General features: G+C 40.7%; 1 pseudogene; it reads right to left on the bottom strand.

The window, feature by feature from the left end:
- Window positions 1-1960: 1960 nt before the first annotated feature.
- Window positions 1961-7141, bottom strand: part of LOC116536579 — a 40169-nt pseudogene continuing 34988 nt past the window's right edge.

Below are 7141 nucleotides of genomic sequence, written 5' to 3'. Positions count from 1 at the left end.
AAATTCATTTATTGACGTCCTGATCTTCAGTGCCTCAAAATGTGACTGTATTTAAATATGTCACCTTTAAAAAGGTAATTAAGGTTCAAAGAGGTCATTAGGGAGGGCTATAGTGCAGTATTACTGGTTGTATAAGAGGAGGAGATTAGGACACAGACATGCAACCAGTGTTAGACCACATGAAAACAAATAAAAAATACAGCCATCTACCCACGAAGAAGAGAGACCCAAGAAAATCCAGCTCTTCTACCATCTTGATCTTAAATTTCCAGCCTCCAGAACTGTGAGAAAATACATTTCTCTAGTTTAACCCACCCAATCTGTGGTAATTTGTTATCGCTGTACTAGCAAACAAATACAGAATATATACTTTGAATTCAATTTTAAACTGGGACAGATGTTTTGGAGATACGGTATTAACCATAATATCTACTCTTTTAGAAGTCTGAACATTAGCAGCTTTTGTGGTTCCAATTTCCAATGTACACACTTGCATGTTAGCTAAATGGAACTGAGCATTTGAGACACTGAGTAGCAAACCTTACTGTAGATCAGAATAACCTGGAGAGATGTTAAAATTATCAATGTTGAGGTGGCTTCCCTGAAGCCTGGAGGATTTGCTACCAAGATGGCTCTATCACATGGGTTACAAGTTAGTGCTGGCTGGCAGCTGGGAGAATAGTGGCTCAGCTCCAAAGGTGATGGAAGCTATTACTTTTTTTTGAGATGGAGTTTTGCTCTTGTCGGCCCCCTGGAGTGCAATGGTGCAACCTGAGCTCATGCAACCTTGGCCTCCCGGGTTGGAGCAATTTATGTGCCTTGGCCTCCCTAGTAGCTGGGATTACAGGTGCCTGCTACTATGCCCGGTGAATTTTTGTATTTTTAGTAGAGACAGTATTTCAGCATGTTGGCCAGGCTGGTCTGGAACTCCTGACCTCAAGTGATCCGCCCACCTTGGCCTCCCAAAGTGCTGGGATTATAGGTGTGAGCCACTGTGCCCAGGCAAAACTATTACTTTTTATGACCTTGCCTGAGTAGACACAGAGTATCACTTCTGCCATTCATACTCTATCAGTCAAGGCAATCAAAAAGGTCTTCCCAGGGGAGGAAATACACCCCTTACTGGGGGAGTGGCAAACTTCCAAAATGGATGTCTGGAAATGTTTTGTAGTCATATTGGAAAAATGAGATCTGCTTCACTGGCCATTTGATGAACGTCTACCCCCCCAACCTTTCTAGTGTATTACATTATAGTAAATGCCCTGTTATTTGAGCTTACCTGAGTAAATCTTTATTCTTTGCAAACAGAACACACTGGATCAGCAGAAAAAGCTCTTTACCAGCAGCTGGGCCATAGTACATAGGATCACTGAGCAAGTCAGACCAGGAGAAATGTTATGCATGCTCTCCAAGGAACCTGTAGTGACAGTAAATGAGAACAATCGTTGCTCCCAAGTATTTCTTCTCTCTGTCTTCCACAGTAACAGAACTTGTTAGTTGAACATAGGGCTTTCCATAATAAAGATTATTTTACTCATTCTTCTTTGTATAGTGGTGTAGATGCAAATGATAGCTTCTAGGGAATCTTCCTTTGAAGTCAATGGACTGGTAAATTTGCCTCCTCCCACCTTCTGTCCTTTTGTTCTACTACCCGGAATGCAAATGTAAAAGCTAAGGCTTTAGCAGCTATCTTAGGTCCTGAAGACAAAAGCCACACTCTATGATCTAGGAACAATGAATGGTAAACTAGAAGAAGCCAAGATTACTGAGGATTTTGTAGAGCATATCCACCATTTCATCCATGGACTTTTGCAAAAGTTCTATGTGAAAGAAAAATTTAATCCCATCTTGTTTAAATAAAAAAAATTATCAAAGTTAAGGTACATTTCTAAGTCTAGTATGGGATGTAGACTTGGACATTTTAACAGCTTTGTGGCAAGGTGCTGGTAGTCCAAGTATCCTAATCATGGTTAGAGAAACACCAAGGATTTACCACAGTTACTTTAGAGTCCCCGAATGCATTGCTGGCGGAGGCCTGACTGGGAGGCAGGTGATGCAACTCCTTACTTTGCAAAGGCTCCTCTGAGTCTTTGGTAACATCAGAACCTGACTGATCAGTTTACAAGATGTAGCCTGATCCAAAGAGTTCTTCCATGAGACTGCTCTTCTTATCTCTGAAAGTTGTATCTTTCACTTTTATTCTGGAAGACTTACCAAATGAGGGCTCATACCCACTTTCAGAATGCTCTAGCTCCCTTTCCTCTCTGTTACTGAGATGCTTGCTTGTATTATGACTACACCTTGTGTTGCCGGCATTGGCTGGCCCACCGGAAGCCGGAAGCCCATGATGCAGGTTTTCAGTTGCTTCTGTGAATGAGTAATGCCTTCTTTGTCTGAGGGGGCCTTTCGTGTAGGGGGCAGTGCATTTGCCAGGTGTGTCATCCATGTCATTTCTCTGCATGCTTCTTTTAAACTTTTCTCTTAATAGATCATCTTGATTGGTTTCTCTTTCAGGATGAATAACTTCAATTATTTTTGGTGGTAGTTATTGCTCATCTTCCACTGAAATGGTTTTCTTTTCTTGGTCTTCTTTTTTGTCTTTTTGTCTTCCAATATTCTCCAGTAGTACTTGTATTTCCAAATGTTTATCTTCCTTTGATAATTCTGTAATTCCAGCACTTTGGGAGGCTGAGGCAGAAGGGCTGCTTGAGTCCAAGAGTTTGAGACCAGCTTGGGAAAAAAAAAAAATCACACACTGGGGTCTGTCGGGGGGAAATAGGGGAGGGACAGCAGGGGCTGGGGAGTTGGGGAGAGATAGCATGGGGGGAAATACCAGATATGGGTGATGGGGAGGAAGGCAGCTAATCTCACTGCCATGTCTGTACCTATGCAACAATCTTGCATGTCCTTCACACGTACCCCAAAACCTAAAATGCAAAAAAAAAAAAAAAAAAAAAAGAGAAACACCAAGGATTTTACTGAAGTACAAATGATTAACAAAGTAAAACATACTTGTCCCAAAGTAGCAGTAAAATAGAAAGACTGCTCATATGGAGAGCCAATTGTTACCACATCTTCCCACATGTAAGTAATGTCACACTAGTAGCTTGGAATTAGTCATTTAATGGTAAATACTGTCAACTTGATTGGATTGAAAGATACAAAGTTTTGATCCTGAATGTTTCTTTTAGGGTGCTGCCAAAATAGATTAACATTTAAGTCAGTGGCCTGAGAAAGGCAGACCCACCCTTAATCTGGGTAGGCACAATCTAATCAGCTTCTAGTGTGGCTAGAATATAAGCAGGCAGAAAAATGTAAAAAGAGACATAGCCTCCCAACCGACATCTTTCTCCCTTGCTGGGTGATTCCTGCCCTCAAACATCAGACTCCAAGTTCTTCAGTTTTGGATGTCGGACTGGCTCTCCTTGCTCCTCAGCTTTCAGACAGTCATTGTGGGAACTTGTGATAGTGTGAGTTAACACTTAATATTTTCATTAGTTCTATCCCTCTAGAGAACCCTGACTAATACAGATTTTGGTACCAGGAGTGGTTCTAGAGGATCAGGATATTAAGGATGGAGTTCTTTAATTGGATTTGGGGTTTCTGGAGTTGGGTGCTTAATTTGATTAGACTCAAAAATGCTAAGGACTCTACTTCTAATAGTATGGAGAACACTGATAGTCCTTTGTGTGAACTGTTTAGAGAGTTACCAAAAATAAAGGCATTTGACACTCTTGAATAATCGCTCATGAAATACAAGGAGTTTAGTGACTCTATACATAAATACCTTTGACCATATGTGGAGAATCCGGGAACATAATGAAGCTGGTTGTTTGTTCCTAATTTCAGTGGATAAAGTGATGAAAGAAAATGATGAACTTAGGGATTCTATCTACCAGCTTCAGAAACAGATACTGAGCCTCAAATATGCTAAGATTCCCCTGAGTGAGAGTCTTATTTCCTGTAGAGAAAGAACTGAAATTGTGGGAAAACAGACACAAGCTCTTATCATGTGAGTGCCTGACCTGCAATGAAAGGTGCATGCACAGCCTCGCCAGGTGTCTACTGTTTAAATGAGGGCATTTATTGGAAAAGCATTGGACCCTGAAACTTGGAATGGGTACATGTGCCAGGGCCCTGTTAAAGCTTGGGACACTGAGTTTGTAAACTCTGATGAAATTTTTTGCCAGAAGAAAGCTTTCCCAACCCAGTAGTGGTAACATCCCCTCCCTGATCCATGCTGCCTTTAGACTTTACACGTTACTCTGGGGAGATAAGCCTTGTGCTTCCTGAGGCAACAGTGATGTGCTCTCATGAGGCCGTTGCCAGGCAAAATAATGTTGATTCTCCTCAGGAGCTGTCCCCAACACTCCTGTTTCCTTCTAGACTTATAACTAGACTAAAGTCCTGGTGGGCCTCTAGAGGCGAGGTTGAGCGTATGACCCATGAGGAGGTGTACTACACTAGAAAAGAACTGTTTGAGCTCTCTAATTTATATAAACAGAAATATTGATGACAGGCATGGGAATGGATATTAAAGGCATGGGATAATGGTGGAAGAAACATAGAGTTGAATTAGGCTGAATTTATTGATTTGGGCCCACTAAATAGGGACTCTGCATTTAATGTTGCAGCTTAGGGAGTTGAAAAAGGTTCTAATAGTTTATCTGCTTGGTTAGCTAAACTATGTATTAAAAAATGGCCCACTGTGAGGAAGCTGGATATGCCTGATCTCCCTTGGTTTAATGTAGAGGAAGGGATTTAAAGGCTTAGGGAGATTGGAATGTTGGAGTGGATCAGTCACTTTAGACCTACTCATTCCAGCTGGGAGGGTCCAGATAATATACCCTCAACCAATGCCTTGTAAAATAGATTTGTGAGGGCAGAGGTTTGTCCTCACTGGAATAGAACATATTCCAGCTATCAGTTTGCCTATCTCGCGTTCAATGCTTTTGCCAAAACTACCCATCTGTGGACTCACAGAATACCTTATTCACTATCACATTATTCCACATAGCATTGCCTCTGACCAAGACACTTACTTTATGGCTAAAGAAGTACAACTATGGTCTCATGCTGATAGAATTCACTGGTTTTACCATGTTCCCCATTATCCTGAAGCAGCTGGATTGATAAATGGGTGGAATTGCCATTTGAGGTTACAATTACAATGCCAACTAGGTGACAAACATTGCAGGCCTGGGGCAAAGTTCTGCAGGAGGCCATATATGCTCTGAGTCAGTTTCCAATATATGGTACTGCTTCTCCTATAGCCAGGATTCATGGGACTAGGAATCAAGGGGTGGAAGTGGAAGTGGCACCACTCACATCACCCCTAGTGATCCACTAGCAAAGCTTTTGCTTCCTTTTCCTGTGACATTTTGTATTTTGTTCTGCTGGCTTAGAGGTCTTAGTTTTAGAGAGATGAATGCTGCCACCAGGAGACAAAACAATTGCATTCAATTGGAAGTTAAGATTGCCACCTGGTCACTTTGGGGTCCTCCTACCTTTAAGTAAACAGGCTAAGAAGGGAACTACATTGTTAGCTGGTATGACTGACCTGGACTATCAAGATGATATCAGTCTACTACTCCACAATGGAGGTAAGGAAGAGTATGCATGGAATACAGGAGATCCCTTAGGGTGTCTCTTAGTATTATCATACCCTATGATTAAGGTCTATGGGAAACTACAACGGCCCATTTCAAGCAGGAGCACAAATGACCCAGACACTTCAGAAATAAAGGTTAGTGTCAATTCACCAGGAAGAAAAAAAAAGAACAAAACATGACCTGGTGAAGTGCTTGCTGAAGGCAAAGAGAATACAGAATGGTTAGTAGAAGAAGGTAGTCCTCAAGGCTAGCTATGACCACGTGACCAGCTGCAAAAAGGAGGACTGTAATTGTCATGAATATTTCTTCCTCCTTTGTTAAGAACATGTTTGTACATGTATACACTTGTACTAAGAAAATACCTTCATTTTATTTCCTTTCTCCTTTATTATGTGACATGATTTATTGACTTCACATCAGCAATAGTAACAATACTTAATATTGTTTATTTGATAGTCTTTGGGTTAGGGATTAGTGCATTTCTGGTTGTAGGAAAGATAGTTGTATTATGTTAGGCATAATTATGACCTTATTGTTGTCTTTATTTGAAGATTAGGTATAATCTCAGGAGATGTGTATGAATTCAAGTTAACAAGGGGTGGCCTTGTGATGCTTAATACTGAGTGTCAACTTGATTGGATTGAAGGATACAAAGTATTGATTCTGGGTGTGTTTGTGAGGGTGTTGCCAAAGGAGATTAACATTTGAGTCAGTGGGCTGGGAAAGGCAGACTCACCCTTAATCTGGGTGGGAACAATTTAATCATCTGCCAGCATTGCTAGACTATAAGCAGGAAGAACAATGTAAAAAGAAACACTGGCCTAGCCTCCCAGCCTACATCTTTCTTGCATGCTGAATGCTTCCTGCCCTTAAACATTGGACTTCAAGTTCTTGAGTTTTGGAAGTTGTACTGGCTCTTCTTGCTCCCCAGCTCACAGACAGCCTATTTTGGGACTGTGTGAGTTAATGCTTAATAAACTCCCCTTTAAATATATATATATATATATATATATATATATATATATATATATATATAAAGTTAGATACATGATACATAGATGATTGATAGATGATAGATAGGTAGATGATAGATAGATAGATATTTATCCCATTAGTTCTGTCCCTCTGTAGAACCCATAATAATACAGTCATGGAGGATGTATTTGTAAAACGGAAATAGGCAAATTCTGCAACTCAGGGCTTTTCCCCTTGTCCCCACCGAACTGGTTACCAGAACAATTCTGTTAATGGCTGCCTTTGAATCACTGTTCTCTAATTGTGTCCCCAACTTCTATGTGCCAACTCTCTTTAATGTTGTTTGGCCTCTTCCATGGATTAATGAATGAGAGATGGAGAACACAGTTAATCTTTTGCAAGGAAGTATTGCATAAATTATTAGTATGCATTCTGGGAGGCCTTGGAGAGAATTACTGGGGCTGCTTTGTTAAGAATGAAAAGATAAATAGGCTGGGAGTAAGTTATCCAATGTAAGACAAAAACAATAATAGTAATCCAGAATTCTAAGCCAG

The sequence above is a fragment of the Sapajus apella genome, unplaced genomic scaffold (assembly GCF_009761245.1).
Source record: "Sapajus apella isolate SASKATOON/1434 unplaced genomic scaffold, GSC_monkey_1.0 scaffold102, whole genome shotgun sequence".
Classification (NCBI taxonomy): domain Eukaryota; kingdom Metazoa; phylum Chordata; class Mammalia; order Primates; family Cebidae; genus Sapajus; species Sapajus apella.
This window is presented reverse-complemented; position numbering and strand designations above follow the sequence as displayed.